This window comes from Danio rerio, chromosome 18 (assembly GCF_052040795.2).
Source record: "Danio rerio strain M-AB ecotype USA chromosome 18, GRCz13ab, whole genome shotgun sequence".
NCBI lineage: Eukaryota > Metazoa > Chordata > Actinopteri > Cypriniformes > Danionidae > Danio > Danio rerio.
Genome location: NC_141038.1, coordinates 19,947,129 through 19,962,350, shown reverse-complemented (window position 1 = coordinate 19,962,350; position 15,222 = coordinate 19,947,129). Strand labels below are relative to the sequence as shown.

The 15,222-nt window shown below is 36.6% G+C and overlaps 1 protein-coding gene and 1 long non-coding RNA gene across 2 annotated transcripts in view; both read right to left on the bottom strand.

Annotated features, from left to right (window-relative positions):
* siah1 (siah E3 ubiquitin protein ligase 1) overlaps positions 1-464 on the bottom strand; it is a 32,216-nt gene extending 31,752 nt beyond the window's left edge. Inside the window, 1 exon segment of the mRNA NM_199521.3 lies at positions 299-464. The gene's annotated coding sequence lies outside the window, so the exon portion shown is untranslated.
* Positions 465-5,271: 4,807 nt separating this feature from the next.
* On the bottom strand, positions 5,272-12,006 carry LOC147839703 (uncharacterized). The gene is made up of 2 exons (XR_015514903.2): positions 11,455-12,006; positions 5,272-8,077 (listed from the first exon to the last, which is right to left on the bottom strand). It is a non-coding gene; the product is annotated as an uncharacterized LOC147839703 (long non-coding RNA).
* Positions 12,007-15,222: the final 3,216 nt, after the last annotated feature.

The window sequence follows — 15,222 nt, the reverse complement described above, 5'->3', positions numbered from 1 at the left end:
TCTCACTTAGCACAAGCATATATAGCTAGCAAAGGCAGGCTAATAATGGCTACATGGACCATATATCGGCGTTTAAAATATTTAAAAAGCATTTTGTTACTGGATAAGAACCACACAGCGAATCACATTGTGTTAAAGAAAAAATTGAACTCACAAGATGTGTTTTGCTGAGGAATGCAGTAAAATTGTTGATAGCATGGTCGGCTAGCCGCTTTTTAAGCTAGCTAGCTCGCTAAGCCTAGTAAAATCAACAACAGATCCATTATCCTCGAGTGGAGGATTTAAACATTGCACTTACCTCCAGAAAATATCCCTCTGCTGCCAAACGAATTAATTGTAAAAAATAATTCACCACACGTCGGGCAGCGTTAGGTTATATGTCCGTTAATCGTTTGGTTGTTTGTGTTTCCACATTCGCTAAAAAGAGACGCTGCTGTCGCCCGGCAGTCTCGGTGTCGCGCACTGACTGAAGCTGTTGAAATATATTTTTCACGGGAACGGCGCTGCAAGGATACGCGAACGCGCTTCAGACACATGAACGCGGGAAGGAGAACAACGTTGGGCCAACAACACACAGATGGAAGAAGTACTGTCCTCAGATTAGGAGTAATAAGAATGTAATATTTTATTTAGACAAATTAGCACTTTGGTATAAAACAAAAATTGAATAAAACTGGATAAAAATAAACTACATATCATAGGATTTTAAAACAATAAATAAAAAACTGAAATATGATTTTAACAAGTGATCTAAATTTAATAAAACAATTAATTAACAGTAGATTAAAAAAACAAATGCAAGTTGTAGCTTAAAACAAATGATAAAAAATATAGAAAAAGTAAAAATGCAATAAATAAATGTTATTACATTATTGAAAATGTAATAAAGTTGCTCAATATAAATTTACAACGTTCCAAGATTTTTCACATATAAATTGGGTATTTATATATTATATTTCTACATAAAGTATTATTAACATTTGATTATTGCAAGGCATCACGATGGCACGATCACCTCACAGCAAGAAGGTTGCTGTTTCGAGTATAGGCTGGGTCAGTTGGCATTTCTGTGTTGAGTTTGTATGTTCTCCCCGTGATCGAGTGGGTTTACTACGGGTGCTCCAGTTTCCCCACAAGTCCAAAGACATGCGGTATAGGTGAATTGGGAAAACTGGATAAGTTGGCAGTTAATTCCGCTGTGGTGGTGACCCCAGATTAATAAAGGGAATAAGCTGAAAACTAGACGAATGAATGATTATTGGAAACACTATTTAGATAATAAATAAAAAAAATTCTGTTTCAACAATACTAAATTAAATTTGTATCTCACCAACACTGTCTCATGTGTTAATAAAAAGAAAACAAATAATAATAATAATACTACATTTGTAACTGTTGTGTTAATCAGCTTTTAAAGATAGTCATTTTTCTATAAAATGGTTGTACTATTAGCTCAATGATTGGATCTCAAACACCGAAGTCGAATATGATTAAAAGACATGATTCAATGAGGCAGCTGTAGTTCGACAATGCTGAAAGATCTGACGCAGCTGGTTCAGTTTTTAATATTTTCTTGAATATATGTTCTTGAAAAAAGCAAAAGTGGATGTTTTAGTTATGTAACCTGAAAAGTGGAGGTTGCATAGAGAGGAAACTATCTAACTTGAGCAGCCAGTAGGTGGGGGAAATGAACTGGATTCATATGGATTGTGTAATGCTAGTATAAACCCACCTTAGCACTTGCCTTATAAGGGTGTGTCTGTGATTAAAAGGCGGTCTGTTATGCAAAAATCACTTTTTATGTGTTTGTCGCTGACCCTCTTTTGAAAAGGGAACCATCTCATTTGAATTTAAAGAGACAGTCACCAAAATGGCCCAATTTGGATCAAAGCCTAAAAGAGGCAAATTCAAAGAGATGAGCTGAAACTTAACACACACACACTCTAAAGACATTAGAGACTTATTTAACATCTTGTAAAAAGGGGCATAATAGGTCTCTTTTAAAGTCCACATGAAATCAAAATGTCCAATGTTTATTTTACGAGCCCTCATTGTTATTCTTTAGGTGAACAGTTAATGAAGATTATCCAATAAAAACATGTTATGGTAATCTTCAACCAAAGTCTGATCATTTGCTTCTGTCTTTACACTGTAAAAAATGCAGGGTTCCACAAAATTCATTCATGTTGTCCCAACACAAATTGATTAAGTTAAGTTGAAATGTAAAAAATTAAGTTGTCCCAATGAAATCTCAAGAATTGTGTTGTTTCAGCTCATTTTAAATAAGTAGTTTGAACGAGCAAAAAAAATAAAAAATTCAAGTGAGTGGTTGGCTTTCAGTGACTGCTTCAGCCACAATATTTTTGACCATGCTCCTCTTACTGCAAAAAAAACCTATATATTCTGCTTCAGTTGGCAGTATGTCAACATGAGAAATAAAACTCTTAGGTTCAAGCTGACTTTGAAGAGATAGTTCAACCAAAAATACAACCTTTATGAGTTTCAGTTTTTCTGTTAAACACAAAAAAATAAAAAAATAAAAACAGTACTCTATGCATATGCAAAATATGATTGGACCATCGCAACCGGCCCACCTTTACAGGTACTGCCCTGCACCAGTTTCCAACATTTTTGAAAATATCTTTCTTTGTGTTAAAGAATAAAGAAACTAAAACTGTTTTGTGAGAAGTGAAGGGTTACTATATCATGACAGAATATTTATTTTGGGTTAAACTATCTCTTTCCATGGTTTGTAATGTGATAATTAAGTAATCAGTTCCCTTTCACATGACAGTCTATTTTTTTACTGTCTGTCTATTTAAAGGATTGTAAATTATTTAGATGGAGGACTCCAGAGAGTTCCCTGTCTAGAATTAACAGAGATACCTTTACCTGATATTGGGTACTACTGCAAGGCCTCCTATTGTATTACTGATAATCACTATAAAGTGTCCTGCGTGTCAGTTCTCATGGGCACACTGTGCAAGTACAGTCTGTTAGTACTAGTTTGGGTCTCTTTTACCTTCAGTACCTCCTTAAAGGGGTAGTTCTCCCCAAAATGAAAATTCATTTACTCTTAATTGTTTCAAACCTATTCACGTTTCTTTCTTTTTGCTGACCACAAAACAAGATATTCTGAAGATTACTGTAAAAGTTACTGTTTTGCTTTTTTAGTATTTTATGGATGTTAATGGCTGTATTTCCTCAACAATCTTCAAAATATCTTGTTTTTTGTTCAACAGAAGAAATTTTGTAAATGATGAGGAACTTTTTCTTTTATTTTGGATGAACTTTCCCTTTAATTTGAGTAGATTCAAGATTATTGAGAGATATTTGTTTGCTGTTCATCATCCTTCATGTAAATCTCTCATTTAACCACATCCTAAAGGTGCATTATTGGATTGGGTTGTGGTAAATGTGGAGGCCTTTTGAATAAAGTGAACTCAGACAAACTCTTACCAGTCCTATATTGGTCAATTGTGTTAAGTCAGTGTGAAATGTAATCTCAGTTAGCTGTTCTTATCTGACAGGACTGGCCTGGTGTGCTCTTTTTTGGTGTGCTCTGTGGCAGCGTGCTTGTTTTAAGGTTGGATATTTTGTGAATACAGTAGTCAACATTTGGATGGAAGTGGATCAAAACCTTTTATCTAAGTTGTCCTTAAGCTATTGAACAACACCCATTCTTGTCATGGGACAATTTAGAATTCTTTTTTTATCCATTTGAGATGTTTCAGTGTTTTGATTGTGTTTTTCAGTGTGTTTTTTGTTGGAGAACACACATTAACAGCTTATAACAGAGGCTTATAACAGAGGCTTTATTTTTTAAGAAGGCTGAGATTGTATGGGGTAGGAAGCAATATCTTGCTTGTTTTTACCTAGCTATGTTTAAAAGTCTTATTCACTATGAAATCACAGTCTGGTTTGGAAACCTGTCTGTTCAATTGATAAATAAATTGGTTTATATTTAAAAACAGCCATGAAAATCATAGGAATAAAACAATACGAGCCCATACAGAGCCCATACAGGCGGTCATGAGAAGAGCCATAAATACTAGTGCTGATTCCAAACATCCTCTTTTCAGTGAATATCAGCTGTTACCATCAGGAAAAAGACTGAGAATGCCAATGTGTAAAACCAATAGACTGAGGCTTTTGTTTGTTCCTACCTCGATAAAACTGTTGAGCTCTACCAACAACATTGTACCTGTAGTACGTTAGCACCTAACTGGGTTCTGTGTTTTATATATATCATATTTATATACAGTTTTATTTTGTAAACAATGTATGTTCTTAATTGTTTTGATTCTTTTATTTATTTGACTATCTGTTTAGAGCAATGCTGTAGCACCTTTTTGCCCGAGACAAGTTTCCTCTTGAGGACAAATTAAGTTTATCCTATCCTATCCCATCCCATCCCATCCTATCCTATCCTATCCTATCCTATCCTATCCTATCCTATCCTATCCTATCCTATCCTATCCTATCCTATCCTATATCCTATCCCATCGTATCCTATATAAATCTTATCCTATCCTATCCTATCCTATCCTATTCTATCCTATTAAAATCCTATGTTGACCACTGTATATGCAAACCAAAGACTACTATAAACCCTAGAGATGTCTGTGTGTTAAATCCAATAAGTTTCTGAAACACTCAAACCAGCCCATCTGACAACATCTGTCACATAACATTTCTGTCACACTTTAGTTTGATGGACCATTTGTTGAATTTAAGTTGCATTGCATGTAGTACACGTTAGATTTTAAGTAGGCTGTTGACATGTACTTGCAAAGTTTCTTATAGTCACATAAATGTCTGTTGAAGGAGCAGTATCAACAAATGTTAAGCAGACAGTCTACTAATACTCAAATGGACCATCAAAATCATATGTTACCAACATTTCTTCATTCTGATAGTCAGTTTTAATGTCACAATGTCTTGACTGCATTTAGATGCATGGTATACAATAAATTTCTGTCGTTTGATTTTTTTTAAAGGAATTTTTTTTACGTCATATACAAAGTCACATATAAGTCACATACAGTTAATCTGTTGAGTTTTACCATAATTTTAATCCATTCAGTTGATTTCCAGGTCTGGTGGGAGTACTTTTTGCTTAGCTTAGCGAAAATCATTGAATCGGATTAGACCATTAGCATCTTACTAAAATTGATGGTTTTTCACATTTGTTATTGGTCTGAATTAACAATAGACTAACAATGATCTAACAGTGAACATTATTAACTAGCGTTAACAGTGATGAACAAATACTGTGAAGATGTTGTTTATTATTTGTTCATGTTAGTAAATACATTAACATAAACAAATACAACCTTATCATAAAGTGTTTACAATATTTTTATTTAATACCCAACACATAAAGTGAGTTAATTCTTAATTCTACTATTTCTTGCACCTTGCACTTTCATTTCATAATATTAGAGAGTAGGAAAAAAAACACATTTTTCATGCCTTTGTCAGACATTACCAGAAACACATTAGCAGGGCAACCACTGTATTTACCTAAACTAAAGCAGGTGTTGAAAGTGTCTGAGTGGATAATGCGCTGAACATATTTATGGCAATGGAAAAAACACACACCTGTCTGCTGGAAACACCAAAATTGACCACTAATGCAAAAGAACATCACTGTCTGAAACTGTAGACTAGACACACCTTGTGGAAATGTGTGAATAAAGGGGAAGCATCACCTGATCACACCTGCGGTCGTATATTCATAATGAGTAATTATGAGTCATTTGTTTGAAATACATTACAAGCTTATTTTAAGAAGCTTAGATTAGCTACAGAATAAATAAGAGACAGTAAAAGAGGACAGTAGCACTCTTATCATAATCAGCAATAAATAAATAAATAATATAATGAATTACCCAACACTGATTATAAATTTAGTCTCATGTCAGTTTTTTGGCTTTTTATAAATAGTTTTTTTCAAATGGGAAAAGAAAACATTTATCAATTTGTTTCTTTCATTTCAATTACATTAAAGGTCATTTTCTCCTGCACCAAACCATAAACTTCCACTCCAGCAGCTCAGTTTTGTTCATATCTGTATTCTGAGAGTTTTTGCAGAGATATATGTTTATTCGTGAAGTTTATTTATAAACAAATTTCAAGAGGATCACGAGCTTATGATTGTTCACAGCTGTTCCAACTTCAGCTTGTGACTAGTTATCCTATCTGACGATCCTTAACTCACTATAAATAACCAAACCTTTCTCATCTTAATATCTTCGTCTTGAAGAAACCCCTCCCACCCAACCTTACTTTCAAACGGGCGACAAAGTGGCCAGTGATCAGTGCTGTTGACTCACAGCAAGAATGCCCCTGGTTTAATTTCCTTCCAAACCAGGCAACATTTCTGTGCTGAGTTTTTGCTCGTTCTCCCTGTGATCATGTGGGTTTTCCCCAGGTCCTCCAGTTTCCTCTCACAGTTCAAAAACAAGCACTCTAGACAATTAATCCAAAATATTTTAACCAAACTCTGAATACACCTTCTCAGCATCCATCTCCGACACTTAGCTACAATAAGCAGGAGGGGGAGTCATCAAGATCTACTTGAGCTCAAACTCCCCTCTCGCCTTGCAATGGGAGGGAGCCCAGGGCTTGAGGATCTTATAAGCTCAGGGCTCTCTCCCGGGACAGCACGCCAACCAAGCTTTATAATCAATCATCAGCTAAGTGTGAACTCTTGAAATAAAATACATTTTATTTTAGAAATAAAATATTTTGCGAATTATTCATTCATCATTTTCTTCTTGGTTTAGTCCCTTTATTAATCAGGGGTTGCCACAGTGGAATGAACCACCAACTAATCCAGCATACATTTTACGCAGTAGATGCCCTTCCAGCTGCAACCTAGTACTGGGAAACATCTATACATTCTCATTCACACACATACACTACGAACAATTTTAGCTTACCCAATTCACCCTTAGCACGTCTTTGGACTTGTGGGAAACCTACACGAACACGGGCAGAACACGAAACTCCACACACAAATGCCAATTGACCCTGACGAGGCACAAACCAGCAACCTTCCTGCTGTGAGGCGACAGCGCTACCCCCTGAGCTACTGCACTGCCCTCTCTGAATAATGGAGTGAAAAAAAATTATACAAAAAAAAACCTCTCTGTAAAAAACATTTCACTCTTGTATGTCAAATAATTACACAAACCTGATTTAGTTCAATTTTTAGATTTTTTTTCTGCTAAAATATATGCAAATTATTACCTATTCAATTAAATTATGCATTATTTATGCTTTTATAGGAATTATATTTTTGGAAATAGGCTCATTTTACAAGTCACCCATAAAGTTGAGGCTCACCATCAATTGAGGCAATCTCCAGGTCTGGCGAGAGCACTTATACCTTAGCTTAGCTTAGCATAAATCCTTGAATCAGATTAGATCATTAGCATTTCACTCAAAAAAGTGTTTTTAATTTACCTATTTAAAGCTTGACTCTTCTGTAGTTGAAAGTGAAAAGTTTCTATTTTCTATGCCATTAATCATCAAAACTTTTATCTGAAATTTTTAAATGAGATGCTAACGGTCTAATCTGAGTCAATGATTTATGCTATGCTAACTTAAAAGTCAAGACCCAGAGATTGACTGAGTGGATTAAAAAATGATAAAACTCAACAGTTTAATTCTAGGTGACCTGTAAAATTAACAAAAGGACAATAAGTGGATCGTTCCTTTAAACATTTTAGAAAACTTCTTAATGTAATCAATCAACTGGGGGAGTATGGAGAAAGCTATTAGTACACATTTTACACTTCACCTGAGTGTCTTGCCTTGTGCTCCCAAATTTGCCAACTCAGCCAGTGAAAGGAAATGACATCATTGTTTACAGCTCAGCAGCAGATGGAGGAATGAAAGCGGCCCCTCCTTTAGCCACGGGAGCAACCAGTGCCACACTGATGATTCAAAACAGCCTTTAGTCACAGGCCATTTTTCTCTTTCCCAGAGTGTTCAAATAATCCAGCTCTTACTACATCACTGCTTCAAATTGCCTTGTAAGCAAACTCCCGAATATAGCAAATTCTTTCTGTAAGAAAGAAAGAAAGAAATTAAGAAGGAAAAAGAAAGAAAGAAAGAAAGAAAGAAAGAAAGAAAGAAAGAAAGAAAGAAAGAAAGAAAGGACGAAATTGTTTATATTTTCATTATATTTTGTTTTATAAGTGGTTTTAAAGTTGAAGGAAATATAAGTTATTTCTGCCAGTACATTATGTTGGTGAACTTTTCTCTTCTTCTTCAGTGTATTAGAAAAAAACTGTAAAATTTCAAATGTGTTACATTTACCTTTTTAATTAATTAATAAAAAAAAAAACATTTAATAGATGTCATACACTATACACTACCTGACAAAAGTCTTGTTGCCTATCCCAGTTTTAGGAACAACAAGTATTAACTTGACATCTTGTTGATCATTTAATTTCAGAAGTGGCTTATATGAAAGGCAAAGGCCTCTAGATTACGCTTATTTACCAAAATAAAATATGATCATGCCTTGATTTTTAATGATTTAATTAGGACAGTAAGGTCTGACTTTGCTTAGACAAAAGTCTTTTACTTAACAGAAATAATGCCCAGTATAGGATATAGTCATGGTGCAGTGGAAAAAGAATTAATATTGTGTATGACTCCCATGAGCTTAGACGACTGCACTCATGCATCTTTGCAATGATTGAAATAACTTATTAATAAAGTCATCTGGAATGGCAAAGAAAGCGTCCTTGTAGGACTTCCAGTGTTCATTAAGATTATTTGGATTCATCTTCCATGCCTCCTCCTTCATCTTACCCCAGACATGCTCAATAATGTTCATGAAGGATGTCTGGGCTGTCCAATCCTGGAGCACCTTAACCTTCTTTGCCTTCAGGAACTTTGATGTGGAGGCTGACATATGAGGAGCACTATCTTGCTGAAAAATTTGCCCTCTCTTGTGGTTTGTAATGTAATGGGCAGCACAAATGTCTTGATACCTCTGGCTGTTGATGTTGCCATTGACTCTGCATATCTCTTGCACGCCCCCATACTGAATGTAACCCCAAACCACGATTTTTTACTTCACCAAACTTGACTGATTCTGTGACAATCTGTGGTCCATAAGGTATTTGCAGCTTTTGTGATAATTGGTATGCAGTTTAATAGACGATTCATTGAAAAAATCTACCTTCTCTCACTTTTCCAAATGAACTAGATGTCAAGTTATTATTTGTTGCTCTTACATCTGGGATCGACGACAAGAAGTTTGTCAGGTAGTGTAAAGTAAAATAATTAATAAAATGTATATACTAAAGATGAGTCTGGCCTCTGCACTCATGCAGCATGTGATCTTGGACCATTTCTATTAGCATATTTTGGACACGGTCCACAACCACAAACTATCCACACTATGATGTTTTCTTCTGGAACTAATATTATCCACATTCCCCAACCCGCTTCAGCCTTCCCGCTAATGATAATCTGTGCTAACAATGCTTCTATTCAATGAAGTCTATCAGAACCAAATGTTTCATGCATTCCTCTGCAACTTATGAATGACTTGCTGATCTCTTCAGATCTTCTGTTCGGTCAGTCTTGCTTCATTTAGGTGCAATAAAGATCTTTACTGTGGCATGTTTATGGTTTCAGATTAAAGGGCTATATGACTTCGTCACCGGTAATCCCAGCAGATATTGGTGCCCCCATTGTCACTGGTTAAGCTTAAACCAGTGCTGGACAGTGGGGGAGGGCTGGCTGGTGGAGATTACTTTGAGGAGTTATGTAAGCATGCCGTCCAACTAAAGGAAGATGAAGATTAAAAGAGCCAGTGGAAATTTGAGTTGGTCAGATGGAATTCCGTGTTCTTGAGAATGCTGAGCTTTTCTGGAATGTTGACGGTATTTGAACCGCCCGCTCATGGCCGAACAAAGAACATTTTTTCTCACTATGTTAGACAGGAAGAGAGACTGGGAACAGATGGGGAGCAGAACTGTTTAGGTCTGCAAAATTATCATCAAGGCTTTCCCGATCCGAGGCACCAGTTTCTTCAAAACACTTCACTCATGAATAAACAGTGGCCAATGTTTGTACACTGAAAGCAAATACCTTTTAAATAGATACAGATGTATCAGTTAAAAATCTTACTTCATCTTAAAGGTGCAATAAGCTATTATCTAAAAAAAAACTTCAAGTTTTTTTATGAGGGTTGATTATGCTGTCAAACCGGATTTAAATCATTAAATTAAATGTTCTAAAGGTATTTATATGTATTTCAATATTCAAGGTTTAAAGTTTGGATTTGCAGGATGAGATGTAGATGTACTACCATGTACTATAAGGTTAACATTTGCATTTTAAAATATCTAAAGAATCTTTAATGTAGCCAAACTTTAAAACATAATCTCCTACAGTTTTCAAGCCACCTAGCGATCTCCAAGAACACATACTGACTTGCAACACATTACCCACAATTACCCTAACAATACCCTAGTGCCTACCAAATACTTTCAACACTTAAGCAACTGCAGCCCCCTAATTCCTTGTCAATCAAGTAACCTCCAAGAATACCTTGGCAACAGTTTAAACTACTTAAATCTTGCAACTACTTATACATCTTTTACTATTGCTTTAAACATTAGGGAAATGCTTTTCAGGACAACTTTTTAGAATTCTGTAACATTCTGAAAAAACAGACTGATCTCTAAACATTGGGTGTTTTACGCTAACGCTGGGTCAAAAATAAACACCTAACATTTGGTTGAACAATGCACTGCAAAATGCTTTTCTTACCTAAATGTTTTTGTCTTGATTCTAGTCTAAATATCTAAATAATTTTAAATCAGGAATTTTCCAGTCAAGCAAAAAAGATTTTCTTGCTTTAAGAAATAATGTCAAAATTGTTTTTCCTTAAAACAAGCAAAATAATCTTGATTTCCTTTTGACATAACATTAGTTTGCTTATACCATTGTCAGGTTTGCTTGTTTTAAGGTAAAACTCACTTAATAGAGTGTACAACTACACACTCAGAAATAAAGGAACAAAACTAGGGTGGTATGTTTTCAAAAGTACACTTTTGTACCGTGCAGTTGACAATAGTAACTTTAGAGTACACTTTTGTATCATTAAGGTTTACTTTTGTACATTAAATGTTCTCTTTTGTACTTTTAAGGTTCAATTTCTACATTTAAGGTATTATGAGGTACACATTTGTCATTTTTAGAAAATAGTATGTACTTTTAGGACCTGTTAGGAACAAAAATGTACCTTTGAAAAAGTACCACTCCAATGACAGATTTGTACTGTGTGCGACGAGTATAAAACTATGTTACCTAACAGTCAATAAGAGTTTGTTTACTTGTTTACTTACTTTTACTTACTTACTTACTTATTTACTCACTCACTTACTTTATTTACTTACTTACTTAGGGCGTACTCACATTATGTACAGTTGCCTTGAACCTGGCCAAATCGCGGTTGTCCCCCCTCACGATGATGCGGTGTTCAGTAGAGTAGCGCTCTCGCTCAGCACAGTGGAGATTTCTTCAGTTGTATCGTTTGATGCAGTGACGCAGTGAAATATTTCGCCGAACAGATCAGCCACTTTTGACGCTTATAAACAATCATAAAGTCCTCGTGCTGCAGGAATTAGGAGGTTTGCTGAAGGTGCAGCTGTCATGTAGTGAGGGGTTTGCGTCTTTAATAATCTATGACAGTCTGTGTTCATTGAACAGTAAGAATGATTAATAAATTCATATGAAACAGTCCCGCAAAAGTCTTGTCTTCAGCTCAGGTGCGCTTTGCACTCACACTATGCATACCGTGCCAAAGCCCAATTGAACCGCGCTCTTCCAACAGGGCCAGGGCCAGCCAAGTGAACAGTGCCTGAGCCCGATTCAGAGCACTTAAGGCTGATTTATACTTCTGCGTCAAACGTCGGCGTATGCTACGGCGCTGACGCATAGCCCTTCGCCGTGGCCATCGCCGTCACTGACGTGCACCTCTCAAAAAATGTAACTACACGTCGCAACGACGCGTAGCGTAAGCTCTGTGATTGGTCGGCTTGGTAGCGCTGACGAGTCTGGGCGGGACCGAGAGCCGCGCGAATGGCGCGAGCGATTGTTTACAAGTGTGGAGTCCTGTGAAGGAGCTCCGGATTGAAAGTTTTGTTTTGTGTTTACCTCATAGTTAAAGTTGTTGCACGTCCGCCGGTTCCTGCCTTAAAATGAGCGAGTTTGAGCCACTTGTACATCCCGGAAGTGTTCAGGAAAAGCAAAACAGAAGAGAAGAAACTCGACACAGAGGAACATTTACACCTCACTGCCAACTAGCGTTTCGGAAGTGTTAATGCAGACCGACAGAGACAGCGCGCAGAAGTATAAATGCACAGCCACGCGCGTTGCCTGCGCCGTGGGTAACGCCGGTCACTTGACGCAGAAGTATAAACCAGGCTTTACACTTCACAAACGATCTAGGAAACGGGCCTGGGCACGGTTAGGAAAGCATAGTGTGAGTAGGCCCTTACAGGACCGTTTATATTGAAGTTGCTATTTAGTCACACCATGTTGGTGTTTCGTACAATCAAATTTTTATGAGGTGGGTCGTTAGCTCAACGCTCAACCCCCAATCTGGAGGACCAGTACATACACACATTCTCTAAGGACAATTTAGCTTACCAAATTCACCTATGCCACAGGTCTTTGGTCTTGTGGGGGAAACTGGAGCACTGGGAGGAAACCCACGTGAGTACAGGGAGAACATGCAAACTTCACACAGAAATGCCAACTGACCCAGCCGGGTCTTGAACCAGCCAATAAGAGTTTAAGAAAACTTAATTACTGCTAGCACTTTATTTGGGATGTTTCCTCAAATTCTGTTTACTATAATGCCTTTGCATGTACATGCCAGTTCATTCTACTAACCTTAACCTAGACAGTCTTATAATTCCCAAATGAGTGTCAGCTGACTTTTACAAATGTCAAGACTTTTTCAATGGCTTTTCCAAAGAGAAACATTTTTTCCCAAGCAATGTAATAGCCCGCAGTTGACCAATGAAGTTCTGTTAAAGGCATGCCGGTTTGCATAATGAGGTAGGTTTCAGTTTCCTCATCCTGCACATGGGGAACCTGAGCTGCATGCGGCGTCACAAAGGAAGAACAGGGACACCCCTGTTGTTACAAAGCCAAACAGCTGTTTCATAAGAGTTTAAGCTGTCTTGTTTTTAAAGTTATCTGAACTATAGCTACTGTAAGGTAGCCTATATACAGGAATACTAGTAGATAAGAGAGTTGGGATTGTAACCCAAAAGTTGCAGGTTTAACTCCCAGTGCCAGCAGGAGTTAAAGGTGATCTTTCTCTCTTCTCCAACACAAGCAAAGTGCCTTTGAGCAACACACTGAAACTTCAATTGCAGTTTCGCAATGTCTGTGTGTGTTTTCACGCTTCAGTACTGCTAAATTGTGTGAACAACAAAAGGTATCTCACTTAACAATTAAGCCATTTCACTTCACTTAATGTTGGATCAACAAAAAGGGCAAAGGAGCATGATCATGTATCCTCACTTGATGAACTCAAAACCAAGACATGGACTCTTCAAGTCCCGTAAACGTGTCCTGTGGCCACTGGCACTAAAACATTAGCAGAAGATCCTTCAAATCCTGCAGGTTACCATGAATCATGGCTGAATCCTCAAAAATCCTCTCCAGGAGTTTCCAAACTTTTCAGCCTGCGACCCGCAAAATAACAATGCCAGTGACACACGACCCCCAATATTCTCTGAGGTGGTTATAGATAAATAATCATTGCAAACAACGGCACACACATACCAATAGGCCCAAGTCTATTCTTTAATTTTGGAGAACGCGGATACAATCCTCTATGTTCAGTTGTTCCATCTTTGTTCCACAGCGCATTCTGCTACCATCATCTCCCCAGGTGAACACTGTGCAGGTAAACAAGACTAAAAGAAAACTAGACCAGGTTTGACCAGGGGCCTGTACCATGAAGCCAGATTAGTGGAATAGTCGGTACATTTTCAGTTTGGTTTGCACCAATTCTGGGTTTTAGGTATCATTAAGTAGCTCAGCGACTCCATAATGCTCACCCTCATGTTACCTACATTCCAATATTGATGCAAAAAAAAAAAAAAAAAAAAAATATATATATATATATATATATATATATATATATATATATATATATATATATATATATATATATATATATATATATATATATATATATTGACTAATAAAAAATAACTGGCTTATCATATCCTTTTGGCTCAACATTGCTGTTATCCTCATTCCTGCCCATTTCTCCAGCATTTGTGTGCTTATCTTTAATCTACTCTACTTTCCCTGTTTTGTCTCATCTGTGTTTATTTGTATAGGCTCACCTTAAAGAAACCTGTGATAGCGCCTCCTGTTGAAAGACCTTCCACTGAGTCTATTTTCTTAAAGGAAAAATGCAATTTCAACTTTTTTTTTGTTTTACAAAACACCCCACCCCTGAGCAGAAGAAGTACTTACATTGCAGGAGACTGTGTGGCTCAAATGAAGATGATCATCACACATTCTGTAAATGTTTAAAAAGGCATTTTGGTATGATTCTCATAAATGTTTAGAGAATATGTATTTCATATCCCCGTTGATTTCTCAGTGCTATACGGAGTCCTCAAATATCCTATGTTAGAAGAAAAATCTAACAAAAAGAAATGATAAAAGTTTTGCTGATAAGGTTAGGTTGAAAAAATGGTTAGAGCTGAAAATATTTCAAATTAGTGACATCATTTATAAAATCTATAAGATGGAGAGGCTAGCAAAGAATTGGCGTTTACAGACCGAGGAATTTGAGACATGGAGAAAATGGGTAGAATACACTTTTCCATTATGATCAGACTTAAAGGTGCAGTGTGTAAGTTTAACACCCAGTGACGGAACTAGGTATTGCAATCCTGATTCAAAACAAACGCAAGCGCAGGGTGCCAGATTGATGACCAAAATGAACGAGTCTGACTATCGAGCCTAAAGGCAGATTTAAATCGTGCTCTAAATAAAAGCACAAATAAAAAAAGGATCATACTAAAGAGTTTTTATTCTAACCAACTCCTCAAATTAATATATTAGAAATGTTCCAGCACTTATAAAATAGACGTTTTCAAAGCAGAATAACTGACTTTAGCATTGTTTTTCAGATTAACAAGTTTA